The sequence below is a fragment of the Amblyomma mixtum genome, chromosome 2 (genome assembly GCF_055824585.1).
Source record: "Amblyomma mixtum isolate Tamu chromosome 2, ASM5582458v1, whole genome shotgun sequence".
Lineage (NCBI taxonomy): Eukaryota > Metazoa > Arthropoda > Arachnida > Ixodida > Ixodidae > Amblyomma > Amblyomma mixtum.
In genome coordinates this window covers 187,830,395-187,841,335 of record NC_143013.1, presented here as the reverse complement: position 1 = coordinate 187,841,335, position 10,941 = coordinate 187,830,395, and positions in this window count along the sequence as shown.

Here is a 10,941-nt window from a genome sequence, read left to right as displayed (position 1 = left end):
AAGATATCGCACCATATACACAAATATCACGACACTGGAAATACAGGAGAATAGAAACAATTCAGGCAATTAGCATCCAACGCGGGGCAGATTGGGTGCCAGATGTTTCGGTCATTTGAAGACAGCTTTAATTAAACCAGAAATCTAGCTGAACGATTAGCGGAAATAGAATTAATTAATCAAAGGAACTTCACTGAAGCAGTCTAAACTTAAACGCCCCAAGACGAAGAAAACGAATAGGATCATCAAATAAAAACTAGGGAAAGGCACAAATATGTTCAAGATCATTTAAACAAATGCGAAACCAAAAGGTAAAAAACAAATTGCAGATTGTACTCTACTGAAATTTAAAATTAAAGCAACGCCGTCAAAGAGTTTTTGAAAACCATTAAGCCAAGGAAGGCAACCGTTGCGTGTTATGAACTGCATACAACGTAGGTCAACTATATGGATTACTACTTGCGGGCATCTAAGTAGCGAGGTAACTTCGTGGACAATTTTGTATCCCGTAGCCAGAGGTTTGGAATTTATATTTCCCGCAGTCTGTTAATGCAGTGCAGTTTAAGAAAAGTATTTCATCATAATTATACATACTCTCAATTTTTTTTGAAACCTTCAATTCTAATTGCTGGTGTCATTAATTTTTCTGAGTGCAGCGTGGCGTGTACGAGGCTTTTACGTCCCAACGCACAGCTCCTTAGCAGTCACTGTCACGAATTCACCTCATCGAAATTTCCAGAAGCCGCCCCACACAAACGGCTATTCGTTAACCAAAGGTGGCAGAAAAATCGCAGGACACGCACGCATGCAGATATCCGTGACTCACTGCTAGCCAGCCTTCCTGGATAAGGAAAACGTTATCAGGAGGGTGCAGGAATTGTAATCCTTATCTGACATGACATTTTGGACATCCCATTTCCAGAAATCTTGCCGCGGTTATCTTATTAGACAAAACCGGACACACCCCTTTCCCTCATTCGCACTGAAAAACCGGGCGCGTTCCCTAAAGCTCATTCGCTCTGGTGAAGGCCGTGGTGCTTGCTTTGCGTTTGTGCTGCTCCAGTGAACCACCATTTCCTAGCCATGGACGCCGACGCCCGCCAAGTCCTGGCTGCTTCCTGCAGGAAGCTGAACGGGATGCGATCGCTCCGAAGAGACGTGAGGCTCATCGTGGAGATTTTCGTTCAACTTATGGTGCGGAAAGCCGAGAGTCTTTTGAAGATGCAGTCCGGGGACGACTCCTGCAGTGATTCCGATGATGACGACATTGTTGTACTCGTGTGACAACGATACTGTGCGACCTCGCGAATATGCGCGGATGTAGCCTAGCAGCTATTGAGGGCGGATAAGAACAGCGCTTCTTCTAGTAGAAGTACAGGTCCAGTTTGAATACACTGCGTGGAACAGTGTGATACAAGGGCGAAGTGACATGCAGCAGCATCCATAGAAAGCTTTGTAACCACTCATGAAAACGAGTGCTCATACCGACACGCCATATTGTACAAAATTGAAAAAACTAATAAATCATGAACGTAGGATTCATTTCTTTATTCCAAATTTTCGGCCCGAAGATATCGCACCATATACACAAATATCACGACACTGGAAATACAGGAGAATAGAAACAATTCAGGCAATTAGCATCCAACGCGGGGCAGATTGGGTGCCAGATGTTTCGGTCATTTGGAGACAGCTTTAATTAAACCAGAAATCTAGCTGAACGATTAGCGGAAATAGAATTAATTAATCAAAGGAACTTCACTGAAGCAGTCTAAACTTAAACGCCCCAAGACGAAGAAAACGAATAGGATCATCAAATAAAAACTAGGGAAAGGCACAAATATGTTCAAGATCATTTAAACAAATGCGAAACCAAAAGGTAAAAAACAATTTGCAGATTGTACTCTACTCAAATTTAAAATTAAAGCAACGCCGTCAAAGAGTTTTTGAAAACCATTAAGCCAAGGAAGGCAACCGTGGCGTGTTATGAACTGCATACAACGTAGGTCAACTATATGGATTACTACTTGCGGGCATCTAAGTAGCGAGGTAACTTCGTGGACAATTTTGTATCCCGTAGCCAGAGGTTTGGATTTTATATTTCCCGCAGTCTGTTAATGCAGTGCAGTTTAAGAAAAGTATTTCATCATAATTATACATACTCTCAGTTTTTTTTGAAACCTTCAATTCTAATTGCTGGTGTCATTAATTTTTCTGAGTGCAGCGTGGCGTGTACGAGGCTTTTACGTGCCAACGCAAAGCTCCTTAGCAGTCACTGTCACGAATTCACCTCATCGAAATTTCCAGAAGCCGCCCCACACAACCGGCTATTCGTTAACCAAAGGTGGCAGAAAAATCGCAGGACACGCACGCATGCAGATATCCGTGACTCACTGCTAGCCAGCCTTCCTGGATAAGGAAAACGTTATCAGGAGGGTGCAGGAATTGTAATCCTTATCTGACATGACATTTTGGACATCCCATTTCCGGAAATCTTGCCGCGGTTATCTTATTAGACAAAACCGGACACACCCCTTTCCCTCATTCGCACTGAAAAACCGGGCGCGTTCCCTAAAGCTCATTCGCTCTGGTGAAGGCCGTGGTGCTTGCTTTGCGTTAGTGCTGCTCCAGTGAACCACCATTTCCTAGCCATGGACGCCGACGCCCGCCAAGTCCTGGCTGCTTCTGCAGGAAGCTGAACGGGATGCGATCGCGCCGAAGAGACGTGAGGCTCATCATGGAGATTTTCGTTCAACTTATGGTGGGGAAAGCAGAGAGTCTTTTTAAGATGCAGTCCGGGGACGACTCCTGCAGTGATTCCGATGATGACGACATTGTTGTACTCGTGTGACAACGATACTGTGCGACCTCGCGAATATGCGCGGATGTAGCCTAGCAGCTATTGAGGGCGGATAAGAACACCGCTTCTTCTAGTAGAAGTACAGGTCCAGTTTGAATACACTGCGTGGAACAGAGTGATACAAGGGTGAAGTGACATGCAGCAGCGTCCATAGAAAGCTTTGTAACCACTCATGAAAACGAGTGCTTATACCGACACGCCATATTGTACAAAATTGTATAAACTAATAAATCATGAACGTAGGATTCATTTTTTTATTCCAGATTTTCCGCCCGAAGATATCGCACCATATACACAAATATCACGACACTGGAAATACAGGAGAATAGAAACAATTCAGGCAATTAGCATCCAACGCGGGGCAGATTGGGTGCCAAATGTTTCGGTCATTTGGAGACAGCTTTAATTAAACCAGAAATCTAGCTGAACGATTAGCGGAAATTGAATTAATTAATCAAAGGAACTTCACTGAAGGAGTCTAAACTTAAACGCCCCAAGACGAAGAAAACGAATAGGATCATCAAATAAAAACTAGGGAAAGGCACAAATATGTTCAAGATCATTTAAACAAATGCGAAACCAAAAGGTAAAAAACAAATTGCAGATTGTACTCTACTGAAATTTAAAATGAATGCAACGCCGTCAAAGAGTTTTTGAAAACCATTAAGCCAAGGAAGGCAACCGTGGCGTGTTATGAACTGCATACAACGTAGGTCAACTATATGGATTACTACTTGCGGGCATCTAAGTAGCGAGGTAACTACGTGGACAATTTTGTATCCCGTAGCCAGAGGTTTGGATTTTATATTTCCCGCAGTCTGTTAATGCAGTGCAGTTTAAGAAAAGTATTTCATCATAATTATACATACTCTCAGTTTTTTTTGAAACCTTCAATTCTAATTGCTGGTGTCATTAATTTTCTGAGTGCAGCGTGGCGTGTACGAGGCTTTTACGTGCCAACGCAAAGCTCCTTAGCAGTCACTGTCACGAATTCACCTCATCGAAATTTCCAGAAGCCGCCCCACACAACCGGCTATTCGTTAACCAAAGGTGGCAGAAAAATCGCAGGACACGCACGCATGCAGATATCCGTGACTCACTGCTAGCCAGCCTTCCTGGATAAGGAAAACGTTATCAGGAGGGTGCAGGAATTGTAATCCTTATCTGACATGACATTTTGGACATCCCATTTCCGGAAATCTTGCCGCGGTTATCTTATTAGACAAAACCGGACACACCCCTTTCCCTCATTCGCACTGAAAAACCGGGCGCGTTCCCTAAAGCTCATTCGCTCTGGTGAAGGCCGTGGTGCTTGCTTTGCGTTTGTGCTGCTCCAGTGAACCACCATTTCCTAGCCATGGACGCCGACGCCCGCCAAGTCCTGGCTGCTTCCTGCAGGAAGCTGAACGGGATGCGATCGCGCCGAAGAGACGTGAGGCTCATCGTGGAGATTTTCGTTCAACTTATGGTGCGGAAAGCCGAGAGTCTTTTGAAGATGCAGTCCGGGGACGACTCCTGCAGTGATTCCGATGATGACGACATTGTTGTACTCGTGTGACAACGATACTGTGCGACCTCGCGAATATGCGCGGATGTAGCCTAGCAGCTATTGAGGGTTGATAAGAACACCGCTTCTTCTAGTAGAAGTACAGGTCCAGTTTGAATACACTGCGTGGAACAGAGTGATACAAGGGCGAAGTGACATGCAGCAGCCTCCATAGAAAGCTTTGTAACCACTCATGAAAACGAGTGCTTATACCAACACGCCATATTGTACAAAATTGAATAAACTAATAAATCATGAACGTAGGATTCATTTTTTTATTCCAAATTTTCCGCCCGAAGATATCGCACCATATACACAAATATCACGACACTAGAAATACAGGAGAATAGAAACAATTCAGGCAATTAGCATCCAACGCGGGGCAGATTGGGTGCCAAATGTTTCGGTCATTTGGAGACAGCTTTAATTAAACCAGAAATCTAGCTGAACGATTAGCGGAAATAGAATTAATTAATCAAAGGAACTTCACTGAAGCAGTCTAAACTTAAACGCCCCAAGACGAAGAAAACGAATAGGATCATCAAATAGAAACTAGCGAAAGGCAAAAATATGTTCAAGATCATTTAAACAAATGCGAAACCAAAAGGTAAAAAACAAATTGCAGATTGTACTCTACTGAAATTTGAAATTAAAGCAACGCCGTCAAAGAGTTTTTGAAAACCATTAAGCCAAGGAAGGCAACCGTGGCGTGTTATGAACTGCATACAACGTAGGTCAACTATATGGATTACTACTTGCGGGCATCTAAGTAGCGAGGTAACTTCGTGGACAATTTTGTATCCCGTAGCCAGAGGTTTGGATTTTATATTTCCCGCAGTCTGTTAATGCAGTGCAGTTTAAGAAAAGTATTTCATCATAATTATACATACTCTCAGTTTTTTTTTAAACCTTCAATTCTAATTGCTGGTGTCATTAATTTTTCTGAGTGCAGCGTGGCGTGTACGAGGCTTTTACGTGCCAACGCAAAGCTCCTTAGCAGTCACTGTCACGAATTCACCTCATCGAAATTTCCAGAAGCCGGCCCACACAACCGGCTATTCGTTAACCAAAGGTGGCAGAAAAATCGCAGGACACGCACGCATGCAGATATCCGTGACTCACTGCTAGCCAGCCTTCCTGGATAAGGAAAACGTTATCAGGAGGGTGCAGGAATTGTAATCCTTATCTGACATGACATTTTGGACATCCCATTTCCGGAAATCTTGCCGCGGTTATCTTATTAGACAAAACCGGACACACCCCTTTCCCTCATTCGCACTGAAAAACCGGGCGCGTTCCCTAAAGCTCATTCGCTCTGGTGAAGGCCGTGGTGCTTGCTTTGCGTTTGTGCTGCTCCAGTGAACCACCATTTCCTAGCCATGGACGCCGACGCCCGCCAAGTCCTGGCTGCTTCCTGCAGGAAGCTGAACGGGATGCGATCGCGCCGAAGAGACGTGAGGCTCATCGTGGAGATTTTCGTTCAACTTATGGTGCGGAAAGCCGAGAGTCTTTTGAAGATGCAGTCCGGGGACGACTCCTGCAGTGATTCCGATGATGACGACATTGTTGTACTCGTGTGGCAACGATACTGTGCGACCTCGCGAATATGCGCGGATGTAGCCTAGCAGCTATTGAGGGCGGATAAGAACACCGCTTCTTCTAGTAGAAGTACAGGTCTAGTTTGAATACACTGCGTGGAACAGTGTGATACAAGGGCGAAGTCACATGCAGCAGCGTCCATAGAAAGCTTTGTAACCATTCATGAAAACGAGTGCTTATACCGACACGCCATATTGTACAAAATTGAATAAACTAATAAATCATGAACGTAGGATTGATTTTTTATTCCAAATTTTCCGCCCGAAGATATCGCACCATATACACAAATATCACGACACTGGAAATAGAGGAGAATAGAAACAATTCAGGCAATTAGCATCCAACGCGGGGCAGATTGGGTGCCAAATGTTTCGGTCATTTGGAGACAGCTTTAATTAAACCAGAAATCTAGCTGAACGATTAGCGGAAATTGAATTAATTAATCAAAGGAACTTCACTGAAGGAGTCTAAACTTAAACGCCCCAAGACGAAGAAAACGAATAGGATCATCAAATAAAAACTAGGGAAAGGCACAAATATGTTCAAGATCATTTAAACAAATGCGAAACCAAAAGGTAAAAAACAAATTGCAGATTGTACTCTACTGAAATTTAAAATGAATGCAACGCCGTCAAAGAGTTTTTGAAAACCATTAAGCCAAGGAAGGCAACCGTGGCGTGTTATGAACTGCATACAACGTAGGTCAACTATATGGATTACTACTTGCGGGCATCTAAGTAGCGAGGTAACTACGTGGACAATTTTGTATCCCGTAGCCAGAGGTTTGGATTTTATATTTCCCGCAGTCTGTTAATGCAGTGCAGTTTAAGAAAAGTATTTCATCATAATTATACATACTCTCAGTTTTTTTTGAAACCTTCAATTCTAATTGCTGGTGTCATTAATTTTCTGAGTGCAGCGTGGCGTGTACGAGGCTTTTACGTGCCAACGCAAAGCTCCTTAGCAGTCACTGTCACGAATTCACCTCATCGAAATTTCCAGAAGCCGCCCCACACAACCGGCTATTCGTTAACCAAAGGTGGCAGAAAAATCGCAGGACACGCACGCATGCAGATATCCGTGACTCACTGCTAGCCAGCCTTCCTGGATAAGGAAAACGTTATCAGGAGGGTGCAGGAATTGTAATCCTTATCTGACATGACATTTTGGACATCCCATTTCCGGAAATCTTGCCGCGGTTATCTTATTAGACAAAACCGGACACACCCCTTTCCCTCATTCGCACTGAAAAACCGGGCGCGTTCCCTAAAGCTCATTCGCTCTGGTGAAGGCCGTGGTGCTTGCTTTGCGTTTGTGCTGCTCCAGTGAACCACCATTTCCTAGCCATGGACGCCGACGCCCGCCAAGTCCTGGCTGCTTCCTGCAGGAAGCTGAACGGGATGCGATCGCGCCGAAGAGACGTGAGGCTCATCGTGGAGATTTTCGTTCAACTTATGGTGCGGAAAGCCGAGAGTCTTTTGAAGATGCAGTCCGGGGACGACTCCTGCAGTGATTCCGATGATGACGACATTGTTGTACTCGTGTGACAACGATACTGTGCGACCTCGCGAATATGCGCGGATGTAGCCTAGCAGCTATTGAGGGTTGATAAGAACACCGCTTCTTCTAGTAGAAGTACAGGTCCAGTTTGAATACACTGCGTGGAACAGAGTGATACAAGGGCGAAGTGACATGCAGCAGCCTCCATAGAAAGCTTTGTAACCACTCATGAAAACGAGTGCTTATACCAACACGCCATATTGTACAAAATTGAATAAACTAATAAATCATGAACGTAGGATTCATTTTTTTATTCCAAATTTTCCGCCCGAAGATATCGCACCATATACACAAATATCACGACACTAGAAATACAGGAGAATAGAAACAATTCAGGCAATTAGCATCCAACGCGGGGCAGATTGGGTGCCAAATGTTTCGGTCATTTGGAGACAGCTTTAATTAAACCAGAAATCTAGCTGAACGATTAGCGGAAATAGAATTAATTAATCAAAGGAACTTCACTGAAGCAGTCTAAACTTAAACGCCCCAAGACGAAGAAAACGAATAGGATCATCAAATAGAAACTAGCGAAAGGCACAAATATGTTCAAGATCATTTAAACAAATGCGAAACCAAAAGGTAAAAAACAAATTGCAGATTGTACTCTACTGAAATTTGAAATTAAAGCAACGCCGTCAAAGAGTTTTTGAAAACCATTAAGCCAAGGAAGGCAACCGTGGCGTGTTATGAACTGCATACAACGTAGGTCAACTATATGGATTACTACTTGCGGGCATCTAAGTAGCGAGGTAACTTCGTGGACAATTTTGTATCCCGTAGCCAGAGGTTTGGATTTTATATTTCCCGCAGTCTGTTAATGCAGTGCAGTTTAAGAAAAGTATTTCATCATAATTATACATACTCTCAGTTTTTTTTTAAACCTTCAATTCTAATTGCTGGTGTCATTAATTTTTCTGAGTGCAGCGTGGCGTGTACGAGGCTTTTACGTGCCAACGCAAAGCTCCTTAGCAGTCACTGTCACGAATTCACCTCATCGAAATTTCCAGAAGCCGGCCCACACAACCGGCTATTCGTTAACCAAAGGTGGCAGAAAAATCGCAGGACACGCACGCATGCAGATATCCGTGACTCACTGCTAGCCAGCCTTCCTGGATAAGGAAAACGTTATCAGGAGGGTGCAGGAATTGTAATCCTTATCTGACATGACATTTTGGACATCCCATTTCCGGAAATCTTGCCGCGGTTATCTTATTAGACAAAACCGGACACACCCCTTTCCCTCATTCGCACTGAAAAACCGGGCGCGTTCCCTAAAGCTCATTCGCTCTGGTGAAGGCCGTGGTGCTTGCTTTGCGTTTGTGCTGCTCCAGTGAACCACCATTTCCTAGCCATGGACGCCGACGCCCGCCAAGTCCTGGCTGCTTCCTGCAGGAAGCTGAACGGGATGCGATCGCGCCGAAGAGACGTGAGGCTCATCGTGGAGATTTTCGTTCAACTTATGGTGCGGAAAGCCGAGAGTCTTTTGAAGATGCAGTCCGGGGACGACTCCTGCAGTGATTCCGATGATGACGACATTGTTGTACTCGTGTGGCAACGATACTGTTCGACCTCGCGAATATGCGCGGATGTAGCCTAGCAGCTATTGAGGGCGGATAAGAACACCGCTTCTTCTAGTAGAAGTACAGGTCTAGTTTGAATACACTGCGTGGAACAGTGTGATACAAGGGCGAAGTCACATGCAGCAGCGTCCATAGAAAGCTTTGTAACCATTCATGAAAACGAGTGCTTATACCGACACGCCATATTGTACAAAATTGAATAAACTAATAAATCATGAACGTAGGATTGATTTTTTATTCCAAATTTTCCGCCCGAAGATATCGCACCATATACACAAATATCACGACACTGGAAATAGACGAGAATAGAAACAATTCAGGCAATTAGCATCCAACGCGGGGCAGATTGGGTGCCAAATGTTTCGGTCATTTGGAGACAGCTTTAATTAAACCAGAAATCTAGCTGAACGATTAGCGGAAATAGAATTAATTAATCAAAGGAACTTCATTCAAGGAGTCTAGACTTAAACGCCCCAAGACGAAGAAAACGAATAGGATCATCAAATAGAAACTAGCGAAAGGCACAAATATGTTCAAGATCATTTAAACAAATGCGAAACCAAAAGGTAAAAAACAAATTGCAGATTGTACTCTACTGAAATTTGAAATTAAAGCAACGCCGTCGAAGAGTTTTTGAAAACCATTAAGCCAAGGAAGGCAACCGTGGCGTGTTATGAACTGCATACAACGTAGGTCAACTATATGGATTACTACTTGCGGGCATCTAAGTAGCGAGGTAACTTCGTGGACAATTTTGTATCCCGTAGCCAGAGGTTTGGATTTTATATTTCCCGCAGTCTGTTAATGCAGTGCAGTTTAAGAAAAGTATTTCATCATAATTATACATACTCTCAGTTTTTTTTTAAACCTTCAATTCTAATTGCTGGTGTCATTAATTTTTCTGAGTGCAGCGTGGCGTGTACGAGGCTTTTACGTGCCAACGCAAAGCTCCTTAGCAGTCACTGTCACGAATTCACCTCATCGAAATTTCCAGAAGCCGGCCCACACAACCGGCTATTCGTTAACCAAAGGTGGCAGAAAAATCGCAGGACACGCACGCATGCAGATATCCGTGACTCACTGCTAGCCAGCCTTCCTGGATAAGGAAAACGTTATCAGGAGGGTGCAGGAATTGTAATCCTTATCTGACATGACATTTTGGACATCCCATTTCCGGAAATCTTGCCGCGGTTATCTTATTAGACAAAACCGGACACACCCCTTTCCCTCATTCGCACTGAAAAACCGGGCGCGTTCCCTAAAGCTCATTCGCTCTGTTGAAGGCCGTGGTGCTTGCTTTGCGTTTGTGCTGCTCCAGTGAACCACCATTTCCTAGCCATGGACGCCGACGCCCGCCAAGTCCTGGCTGCTTCCTGCAGGAAGCTGAACGGGATGCGATCGCGCCGAAGAGACGTGAGGCTCATCGTGGAGATTTTCGTTCAACTTATGGTGCGGAAAGCCGAGAGTCTTTTGAAGATGCAGTCCGGGGACGACTCCTGCAGTGATTCCGATGATGACGACATTGTTGTACTCGTGTGGCAACGATACTGTGCGACCTCGCGAATATGCGCGGATGTAGCCTAGCAGCTATTGAGGGCGGATAAGAACACCGCTTCTTCTAGTAGAAGTACAGGTCTAGTTTGAATACACTGCGTGGAACAGTGTGATACAAGGGCGAAGTCACATGCAGCAGCGTCCATAGAAAGCTTTGTAACCATTCATGAAAACGAGTGCTTATACCGACACGCCATATTGTACAAAATTGAATAAACTAATAAATCATGAACGTAGGA